The following is a 12,293-nucleotide window of genomic DNA, read 5'->3' as shown; positions in this document are numbered from 1 at the left end:
ATCCGTTCTCAATAGTAATGTCAACATACCTATGTCACACATCACAAGTCCATGAAGGATGCAAGCAGATGACACACATTGGTAACCACACCTGTGAAACTGTAATGGAAATGTACAACTCAGTTACCAAATACTGCATGAAATTGACAGACAGGATAGAGGTAGAAGTGTGAAAGTAAATGTATTAGTAAAGAAAGTGTTCTCACATGTGTGTCACTGGAAATATTGCTGTATGACAGAGTCCCTGTTGTCAATGTCTTCTTCCTCTGCTTCCTCCTCATCACTGTCCACAGGCTCCACAGCTGCCACAACACCGTAATCTGGACCATCCTCCTGCAGAAAAGGCACCTGGCATCGCAAAGCAAGATTGTGAAGCATGGAGCAGGCGATGATGATCTGGCACACCTTCCTTGGTGAGTAGAATAGGGAACCACCTGTCATATGGAGGCACCTGAACCTGGCCTTCAGGAGGCGGAAGGTGCGTTCGATCACCCTCCTAGTCCACCCATGGGCCTCATTGTAGCGTTCCTCTGCCCTGGTCCTGGGATTCCTCACTGGGGTCAATAGCCATGACAGGTTGGGGTAACCAGAGTCCCCTAATAGCCACACCCGGTGCCTCTGGAGTTGACCCATCACATAAGGGATGCTGCTATTCCGCTGGATGTAGGCGTCATGCACTGAGCCAGGGAACATAGCATTTACCTGCAAGATGTACTGGTCTGCCAAACATACCATCTGTACATTCATGGAATGATAACTCTTCCGGTTCCTGTACACCTGTTCACTCCTGTGGGGGGGGACCAGAGCTACATGGGTCCCATCAATGGCACCTATGATGTTAGGGATATGTTCCAGGGCATAGAAGTCACCTTTAACTGTAGCCAAATCCTCCACATGAGGGAAAACGATGTAGCTCCTCATGTGTTTTAGCAGGGCAGACAACACTCTGGACAACACGTTGGAAAACATAGGCTGGGACATCCCTGATGCCATGGCCACTGTTGTCTGAAATTACCCACTTGCTAGGAAATGGAGCACTGATAGCACCTGCACTTGAGGGGGGATTCCTGTGGGATGGCGGATTGCTGACATCAGGTCTGGCTCCAACTGGGTACACAGTTCCTGGATTGTGGCACGATCAAACATGTAGGTGATGATTAAATGTCGCTCCTCCATTGTCAACAGGTCCACCAGCGGTCGGTACACTGGAGGATTCCGCCATCTCCTCACATGTCCCAGCTGACGGTGCCTAGGAAGGACAAAAGCGACCACAGAGATAAGCAACTCAGAGGTATGTACCCACAGCTACACTGAACACGAAACATAATCCAAAAAGTTGTGTGTAAGAGTGTTGAGTCCAGGCCTAGGTATGTGTGACACAGTTGAAAATGAAGCCATGTGGGTCCCTGAAATGGCGGCTGCCTGACCTCTAAACTGGGACAATTGGATGTGAGGTAACTGCACTGGCGTTGTACACCGTCGCGGTAGGCGGTCGAGGACCGCGGCGCAATGCTGCATTGGCTAACATTGGACCCTATGGGTCCCAGGAGCCAATGACGAAGTGCGCCGGCGGTGATGATACGCACCGCCGCGGACGTCACCGCCGCGGACGTGACCGCCATTTTCTATCTGTTCAATCACTCGATACCTGATCTTCGACAGGAGAGGGCCTACACTGCAAGTGCTGCTGTGACCTCGGTCTGGAAGAGACAATGGCACGTGTGTCTGGGGAAAGGGCCCCTGCCTTCACTGCACAGGAGTCCTCCCCCAGTACACGCTACTCTACAGTTCTCCTGACCAACAGGTGAGTACATAGGGTGCAAGTTGTATGGGCTATGCCTTGGTGGAGAGGGCTGGATGTAAGAAGGAAGGGGGCAGAGTTCTGCGAGCATGAAGGAGTGTGAATGCATGTGCCACATGGCAAGGGTAGGGATGGGGGCCACTCACTTTGAAGGTGCAGTTGCCAATGACTTCTCTTCTCCCCCTGTACATGTCATGTAGGTCAGCGCCCACCAGAAGAAGGATATTTGGTGTGCCATCGCCAAGGACCCTGGGGGTCCACCAGAGACGGAGCACCCACTGCCGTAAAAGATGGGAGGACATTCGCCACTGGAGCAAGAAGACGGCGGAGGCTCAGCTGGGGATGGCCTCCCAACGTGGGAGGGGTGCCCGGCGCACCATGACCCTGCTGATGTTCCGGATCCTGGCGGTGGCCTACCCTGAGTTGGATGGGCGCATGGGGGCATCACAGCAGACACAAGGGGGTGAGTACAATCGCATTCTGCTGACTTTGCGCGCAGTGGAGGGGTCTGGGTGGGGGAGGAGGGCTGTGGGTTTCCCTAGGCCAGGGCGAGTTCCGTAGGCTAGGCCCCTCCGTAATGCAGGCCATGTGCCACCCCACCCCACCTCTGTAGAGTGCCAAGTACAGGTATACATGCCCCTGTGTCATCTATGTGTGCAGATGTCCACCATAGCCATGTAGGCCTTATCCCAGTAACTGCATCTGTAGAGCCCAAGAGCGCGGCATAGTGCAGGGGGCTGCTGTGTCTGTATTGTCCGCCAACGGTAGCGGTAAGCCATGCACTCAACCTGTCTTTCTTCTGTTTCCCCACCCCTTTTTGTGGTCTCCCTGTTCTTTTGTGCATCAGCATCATCAGGCGGAGGTACAGTGGCACCGGAGCACGAGGGGGCTGCATCCCACATGGCCATGGAGGGCCACACCACTGACTCAGAATACACCAGTGGGACGGATGGCGAGGGGAGCTTCACTGCGGTCACCAGATCAGCAACCAGCGACACGGACTCGTCCTCCGATGGGAGCTCCCTTGTGGTGGCGGCACCATCTGTGACCACCACTTCTACAGGTACAGCCGCCACCCCCCTACCAGCACCGCCCTCCCAGCAGCCCCTCAGACTTCGCCCCGTGCCCGCTCACCCAGGAGGGTGGGCATCACCTTCGCCCCAGGCACCTCAGCGAATTGAAGAGTGGTACTGCTGCAGAGTTAAGATTTTTTTCTCACCCAGAGGGTGAGGAAAAGAATGGAGAGCCCGAAATGGACCTGTCTTGGCACCTATTGGTAAGAACTGCTGCTGCTGAGCACCGGCAGGACCCGGCCCACTTAAAGACCTGGCATTGATACATATGGATTCAAGCCATGTGTCTGATCCGTGCAGTCAGAGATGTGTCATCAGTTAACCTTAGGCAATGAAGGTGATGCATTGCTGTCAAGCTGCGAAGCCATTGAGTGCTGCATGCTGATGGCAATGCATTGGTTCTGAGCCAAGCACCCGGTGTTGTGATATCCTCGTCCTCAGCAGCGATGTGACAGCATCAGGGAGAGATGCATGGGTTCCGACCAGCGTGATCGACGATGCGCAGGTTCTGGCAGTTGCAGCACTTTATACCGACTTCCATGGGCCCAGGACTGGATTTGCACTATTTGGCCTGGCAAGACTTGCAGCAATCAAAGACCAGGTGTTGTTACAGGATGGAGTGATGTCTTTTCTGTTCCTGAGATTTCAGTACAGAGGCAAGCCAGCAAGCCCTTGGGGCACTCTGAGATCAAGTGAGAAGGTCCAGCCCTTCCTCAGCAGGGCAGATGGCAGCAAACAGCACGGCAGCACAGCAGAAAAGCAGATCCTCCAGAGCAGCAATCCAGAGTGGCAGTTCTTGCAGCAGCACAGCAGTCCTGCTTCTTGGCAGAGTTCTTCATAGGACCAGAAGTGCACCGATTTGGTAGGATCAGAGGTCCAATACTTACACTCAATTGTGCCTTTGAAGGGGGGGTGACTTTAAAAAGAGGTATTTGAAGTGCACAGACGTCCTCCATTCCTGCCCTGGCTCCAGACTCACTACAGGGGGTAGGCAGTCCTTTGTGTGGATCAAGAAGCTGCTTATCCTGCCCAGGATGACCCATCAACATGTAGATGACCACTTAGTCACACCTACCCGTCCTTTGTGTGAGGCTGTCCAGAAGGAATGCAGGAAACCAGCTGTCACCCCAGCCCAGATGTGTTTTTGGAGGTAGGCGTCAGGCACACAGGGCTAAAAGCAGGAAAATGCCAACTTTCTAAAACTGCCATGTTCAAAATAGAAATAGTAAATCCGACTTTACCATTAAACAGGGTTTATCATTAGAATTCCATAGGTACTAAACATGATAGTTCTACTCCTTCTTAATCAGGTATGACACTTTATTAAATGTATAAGGAATCCCCAATGTTAACTTATGAGAGATGCTGGTGTCACAGTAGTGAGAAACAAATTTGGGAGGTTTTCACTACCAGGATATGTAAAACTTTAAAGTATATGTATTGTATTTTAATTACATAGCACCCTGCCTTATGGGCTACATAATGCCTAACTTAGGAGTGACTTAAATATAATAAAAGGGGAGTGTAAGGCTTGACAAGGTGTTTTAAATGCCAAGTCGACATGACCACCTGCCTGCAACTGTGAATGCCTCTGGGGTTAAAGAGAGAACGAAGAACTGTCTATCGTTCAGGCAAGAGGACATTACATATGCAGATCGAACGCAGCGGGTCCTCTCTAGCATCCCCAAACAGCCTGCGTGTTGTTATGGTTGGACTTCACTTCCATGGTGGAAGATGTGAGAGCGAGAGTATTACCCCTGTGATAGCGCAGGTAATTCTCTTTCACTATCTTTGTTAATCCCGTCAGCAGATTGAATTGTGGAGCAGCTCTGGTATAACTGTGTAAGAGGAACCAGCCAAGAGATCTGTTCGTCAGTGTTTCTTTGTCTACTATCAACAAAGCTTGTGTTATTATTTTTGCCACTTACAGGATTAATGTGACGCTGCAGACACCCCAAGCTCTCAGCGCCTAGGATCTTGAGTGAATCTTGAAGGTAATTCCTAGACCTAGGATTCAAGTTATGAAGCAGTCTCATTTTCTAGAAATCCTCCTCTTGTTACAGCATCCTTTACACCGTGAGACTGCCATCACCAGGTATAAAGAAACTTGTAAAGAGGCCACTAAACCTTTATGTCTTCCACTGTCATTTAAATGTTAACATTACTGCCCCCATAATAGTCTTGCTGTTGAAGGTGTTTGTATCCTTATTCAACCGCTCCTTTGCCACTTAGTTTGTTGTTCCTTTGCAGAAATAAACATGCAAAGTCAAGTATAGGAAAAAAAAGTATCATTCTGTGCTAAAAAGGCCAAATCAAGGTTCTCCTTCACTCTCCCACTTCACAACCATTACTAATTCACCAGTTCATGGATAAACTCCAAAATTATCTGCTTGCCAATAATCACTTTTCACCACTCCAGCCTGTGATCTGAGAGAAGGAGTGCAATGAAAGCATTCTAATGTGCTTTTGGTACGATACTCATCATTTCACTGACACTCTGGACCATATGATCATGGTTAACAGTTTTTCCACCATGGTAAAGGCAACCACTCTTTCCATCAAATGGTTTGAACCAACAGTTGCTCTGGGTCCACAGCTGTCATGAGAAGCTTTTCTATTTTGCTGACTACCACAGGGATCGCTTCTATCACCAATCTTGTCTAACATTTATTCACTTGCCCTCCTTTTATCCTCTCTACAAACATGCAAGTTGGGGTCCAGCCTCATTCAAATGACACACGTCAGTATACTCTTTTCATGTAAAGTTTCTGGAAATATGGATCTGCAGAACATGTTGAAGAACACTGAAGACAAAAATAACCCTATTCTGATACAACAGAACAATCCCAAAACCCGGTTCTTCCTTATTGTGGGAAAAAGCACCTTTGAGTTCACTTTTTGTCCAGGGTGGAAATGTTTGACCAAAAACTCCCACCGTTGCTAAGGTATAAAATCTGGGGTTCATCTTTGATGATGAAGTAACCCAGAACCTCTAGGTAGAAAAAGTGGTAAGAAACTGTTTTCATCAATTGGCCAGACTCGAGGTTATTCTTTCTGTGGTAATCTCCAAACAATATTTTTTAGTAGTAGGAATACCTAATCAATACCTAATCAATAATACTTGCTTGGATTACTATAATTGTTTACCTGCAGGTTTGCCAAATTTCAAGTTAACCATAGGCTAAAACTTCAGTATACTGCCTCAAGTCTAGGATCATGGTCAAAAAAATGAAACCACATCTCGTAGGTAAGAAATAAGGTTCATTGGTTCATTGTCAATGGCTGTATTCATTTTAAGCTTAGAAGTGGGATGTTTAAATGTACCAATGATGTGGCTCCCATGCACCTGGCTCAATAATTTCCCTTATTACCTGTTTATAAGAGACCTTCAGACCCAGGATAAATGACTGCTCTGTATTTCCAGAATAAGCCTCTCATCTAGAGGACAGAACGTCTCCACTCTATGTACAGCTACAATTCTGTGATTCTTCTCCTCATTTACCAGCTTCAAATCAGGCTCAAAGACTACCTTTTTTAACCCCTTCTGTGCCGTGGATGTAACGGTTATGTCCTGTGGCACAGAGCTGCTGTGCCACAGACGTAACTGTTACATCCTGGCACTGACTCACGGGGAGAGCACTGGCGCTCTTCCCTGAGCCCCCCCCAGCAGGAATGGTAGTGGAAGCGCTTCTGCTGCCAGCCTGTCCTCCCCCTCAGTGACATCTGATGATGTCAGTGCGCACTGCGTGCTGAGGTCACCCTAGGTCGCCCTGACGCGCTGGAAACTATGCTTCTATCGCGTCCCTGGGAGAAACTAATTTGTTTCTTCTTGGGAAAGGCTTTTCCTTTCCTTAGATGTCTTTCTGAGTATTTCTGCTGCATAATTGCACAGCGATTGCGCAGCAGGAATGTCCACTAGACACCAAGGAGGTTTTTTTGTGTAATATGTGACATAAGGGGAGCGGTGGCCCCTTAGGCAAGGGTCACTACCTATAGGGGCCATATAATTTAGGCCATTTTTGCCAGACCGGCCTATTTTTATTAGGCCCATCTGCCCCCAGGGGGGCAGAAACCACTAGGCACCAGGGATTGTTGTGTGTGTGTATTTTGTTTGGGGGGAAGCCCCTTGGGCAAAGGTCGCTCCCCCTGCAGGTGCATTAGTGATGTCCATTTCGGTCCCATGTGTGTGTTTTATTTGGTGTGGTGTCCCCTTGGGCTAGGGTCACTTCCCACAAGGGTGCATTACTGTTGGCCATTTCTGCCTCCCTGGGGGCAGATTGACCTATTTTTATTAGGCTCGCCTGCCCCCAAGGGAGGCAGAAAGCACTTAGCCACCAGGGATTGTTGTGTGTGTGTGTTTTGTTTCGGGGTGGCCCCTTGGGAAAAGGTCACTCCCCTTTGTGGGGGCATTTATTTTGGCCATCTCTGCCCCGCTTGGGGGCAGATCAGCCTATTTTGTAAGGCCCATCTGCCCCCAAGGGGGCAAAAACCAATCAGGCACCAGGAATTGTTGTTGTGTGTGTTTTGTTTTGTGGCAGCCCCTTGGGCAAGGGTCGCACCCCATTCATTGTGACCATGTCTTTCCCCCATGTGGGCGGATCAGCCTATTTGTGTAAGGCCCATCTGCCCCCATGGGGGCAGAAAGCCCACTAGACACCAGAGAAAAGCATTGTTGCATCTACATCAATAATAATTCTGCCCCACTTGTTAGCCTAAAATGTTTGAAAAATATCTTCTCTTTTGGACCCGCTTTGGCTCTGCCTTTCATAAGTGAGGTTTCATTTTTATTGGGAGGGTGAGGGGAAGCTGGGTGATAGGAAATTTGAGCCATTGCGGTGATCAAACGGAGAAATGTGAGGAAATGTGATTTGTTAGCTACATTTGAGGTTTGCAGGGGATTCTGGGTAAGAACACTGGGGGATCCACCTTCCTGGACTCCCTCGGTGTCTAGTTTTCAGAAATGTTTGGGTTTGGTAGGTTTCCCAAGATGGCTGCTAAGCCCAGGACTAAAAACACAGGTGTCCCCTTGCAAACACAGGTAGATTAGAAATAGATACTTTTTATGTGTCCATGCTGTGTTTTGGGCCCTTCCCTGTCGCGGGCACCAGGCCTACCCACACAAGTGAGGCACTATTTTTATTGAGAGACCCGGGGGAATGCTGGGTGGAAGGAAGTTTGTGGCTCTTGTCAGATTCCAGAACTTTTCAGCACAGAATTGTGAGGAAAAACGTGTTTTTAGCCTAATTTTGAGGTTTGCAAAGGATTCTGGGTAACAGAACCCAGTGAGAGCCTCACAAGTCACCCCATCCTGAATTTCCATAAGTGTCTATTATAAAAAAATGTACAGGTTAGGTAGATTTCCCTAAGTGCCGGCAGAGCAACAGCCCAATATCCACAGCTAGGCATTTTACAAAAAACACACCAGTTTTCAGTGGAAAAATGTGATGCGTCCTTGTTGCGTTTTGGGGCATTTCCTGTCGCGGGCACTAGGTCTACCAACACAAGTGAGATACCATTTTTATTGGGAGACTTTGGGGAACACGGAATAGAAGAACAAGTGTTATTGTCAACTGTCTTTCTCTACATGTTTGCCTTCCAAATGTAAGACAGTGTGAAGAAGTAAGTCATTTTAAGAAATGCCTTGTAATTCACATGCTAGTATGGGGACCCCCAAAATCAGAGTTGTGAAAATGACCACTGCTGCCAAACTCTATATCTTGTGCCCATTTCAGAAGTACAGAGGATGAAGGGTAGCAATCAATCTGCGCTGAACTTGTAATCAAATTTCTTATTAATAAGTTCAAGTAATAATTGAGTATTTATATAAACAAAATAAAACAGAATACAGTACGACCGGGAGTACAGCACAGTTCTGCAACTGAAGCCACACTCAACTCAGCTCTTACACACAATGATTTTTATACCTTCAGTGGGCACTTAAAACCCATCCACTTCACAACACTTACAATTAACAAAAACAATAATTCTTTAAGCGTTATCTGACTGCTTGTTACAAAAATACAGTCCTAGCATATTTACTACATACATAGTATCTAACATACACAATGTCCTTCGATCCTGCTCTGTGACCTCTACCAATATGTTCCCCCTACACGTCTACAAGACTCCAAAAGTTTTACGGCCTGTCACCTCCCTTCTGCCAGCCTTGAAACACAAACATCTAACGCCGTGTCCCTTTCAAGTGTTTCGTGATATACCCTTCTCCTTTCCTGCTATCAGAAAGTAGCTCGAATTCTCCCTTGTGTGTGTGCGTCCTTCTAAGTTATCTGTGGTAGGCTAGGCTGAATTGTAACTACTTTACCCTGCACCTGGCCTCTCTCCCCATTCTCCTTTCTGTCCCTGCGTTCCTTATTGACCATTATGTTCAAACTGAGGCCTGTACTTTTCACGTATAATATAGACTTCTGCATGTTTCTTTTCTAATTTGTGTGTTGACCAGAGTAGGCCCTCTGTAGTTTTCTCAAGGCCTATTACATTCTCCCCTCTGGTTGAATTTTCAACTACCTGCTCATTTTTCCTACCCAATACACCCATCTCAGTGTAGGCATTTTGCTTCTCCTTCTACTTCTTACTACCTAATCTATTAGTAAACATTCCCCCTATCTTTTGTCTACCTGATTTGCAACACCCTAGAGTAATCTGAACTAGGCAGTACATTAAAAGAATTATCACAAGGATTGGAACAAGTCCTTTAAACAGTTCAGGTAACCAGGCCGGCATCCACAAAAACCATCCTGGAAACAACTCGTTGGAGGCACCCCCCTCTTCTACTATATTCTTCTGTAGATTGTGCAAAGTCTGTATAGCCTCTGTTATTGTTCCATTGTCCGCATCATTAGCCGGCACATATGTGCAACACGCCATACCGATTTTGGCACAGACCCCACCCTCCATTGCCGTCATCAAGTCTAACACATATCTATGTTGCATAAGCATTACTCACACTGCCTTCAATTTTTCTTTGATTGCATTGAAACCATCTTCCGTTGCATTGATGGCTTTCATCAGCTCCCAACGAGTTATTTGCAACCAGCGAGTAGCGGCTTTAGCCTGGATGAATGGGAGGATGCTTCCAAAAAACACCTGGACGTTGTTGAACAGTCAATATTCCTGTGGAGTACCAAACTATTCAGCATTTCTTCTCTTTCGATGATGGTGTAACAAAGTCATTGTACGGCTCATAGGATGCTCATGTAACTTTGAAACATCCACTCCAGGAATTACTAAGGAAGGGGTGTGCACAATGACTAAAGAACAGAGACCACTCCATCCTGCGGGAAGTCGCGTATTTAGTCATTCTCCACATTGCCAATAATAGTCCATTAGCCTAGAGGTAACCCATTGCATGTCCTCATTATATCTTGTGATGATACAATTAATGTTTGCCCCTACTGAAATTGTTCCATTACCCTTAAAACATAAGGAGAAAACACTTGGTGTTCGACCCACTTGAAAAGTTGTAGGTGTTTCTACCCAGGTTAAACTTTGTATATTCTCATTCCATATTGCCTGACAATCTTGTTGTATATTAATGCTTTTCCCACCTTTATCCCATAAGGAGAGAGCTCTACATCCAAATACTGCACCATGGTGCCATTGACCATGGACATATACTGACACATTTACCCTAAGATAGGGTCTTTCTTGACAGTCATAAGGCCTAGGTGTGGCTGTATAATCTCTGCATAAGAGAGTAGATCGTGATACCCCTAAAAATCCTTTTCCTATTATCCTAGCTTTCCATCTACCCCCCTTGTACCTTAAAGCTCCTATCCTTGACATTGCTTCTAAAATTGTTTCTATGTCCTAACTATTGGTCAAAACATTCGTTATGTCAGCTAGCCCTCTTTCGTATTGTGTGATGTTTACTAAAAATGTTCCCTGCTGTGAAGGTTGCATCCGAGCCCTTATTCTACATAGGAAAAGATGGAGAAGACACTGTGTAACATTAGATGAAACTTCCTTGGATGAATGCAATCTATCTGAATCACTAGCAAGTGGAATCAAAGAACATGCTAAACACGATTCATTAGTACTTTGCATACCTATTTCCATCATGTGTTGATACCAAGCATTGTCAGTTAATCTATAATGTATAACATGAGACCTATTTGTATACACATTTCTTTTAGAATATGTCACCTTTGAAAATGATTCTATACATGGACTAAAATACCATTTCAAACCAGCAGTAAATAAGGAAAAACTTAAAAAGGCAAACACAAAAACAATCCAGAAAAGCTTTGAAAAAATATACTGTTATTTCTCCAATGGTTCGTTTTCCTGTGGCAACGCTTGACACAACGCAGGAGCCAGTCGAAAGTTTCCTGCCCTCCACTTTTACTGTAGTGGATTTGATCTGAGTGACCAAATAAGGTCCTTCGAATTTGCTGTCTTTCCATCTTCACACAAAATTCAGAATATATACCGATTGTCCCACATAAATTGGACTGATCTGCTGGGCTGCAGTGGTGCATTTCTGCTGCTGAGTTACCTGTTTAGAGAAGAACTTAGCAGATTTTAACAATTGAGACAAATACCCACTCATTTCCTCCCCCAATACTTCAGCAGTTTTATGCGCATCTATCCTGTGCCTTGCTATTGTCAAAGGAGTTGGCATAGGGCGTCCTGTCACTATCTGATGCAGTGTGAGATGGTGGTCACTTCCTGGTGTATTTCTCAGAGCTTACAAGGCTAACAGAAGACAATGGACCCAATTTTTATGCAAAGTAGCACACAGTTTACTTATCTAATTTTTCAATAACCCGTTGAGGCGTTCCACTATTCTATTACTTTGGGGATGATAGATGACAGTTTATGCTTTATCCCCAGAGAAGTTCAAATATTTTGAAAAAGGACATTTACAAAATGGCTGCCATTATCTGATCAAATTGATTCTGCTATTCACCATCTTGGTATTACTTCTCTTCTCAGAAAATTAGCTGCTGCTTTAGCATCATTATGTACACATGGCCCTGCCTCGATCCACCTTGAAAAAGGGCATACCACAACTATTAGACACCTATAATTGTTACATCTATCAATCATGTCAACAAAATCTAAATGTAGATTTTTAAATGGACCTGATGACCGGGGAATTGTTGATGTAATTACTTTTAATGTAGGTCTTGGGCTGTACTGTTGGCATACTGCACATTCAGCAATATACATTGTAATCATTTCCGACAATTGTGGAATAAACCTATCTACCTGCAACGTAGCTAGACGACATTCTTTGGCAGTATGCGCAGGGAGATGCAATTGTTCCAGCGCTGTATGCAACAAAACTTGGGGCATAACAGGTTTCCCCGTGCTTTCCTTTCTATAAATAAAATCTATGGGGGATTGTATACATCCTCGCTGTTCCCATAACTCCCTTTCATGGGTTGGTGCCTGTT

Source organism: Pleurodeles waltl, chromosome 1_2, assembly GCF_031143425.1.
Source record: "Pleurodeles waltl isolate 20211129_DDA chromosome 1_2, aPleWal1.hap1.20221129, whole genome shotgun sequence".
Taxonomy (NCBI): Eukaryota; Metazoa; Chordata; class Amphibia; order Caudata; family Salamandridae; genus Pleurodeles; species Pleurodeles waltl.
The sequence above is the reverse complement of the archived record's forward strand: the minus strand, read 5'-3'. Positions refer to the sequence as shown.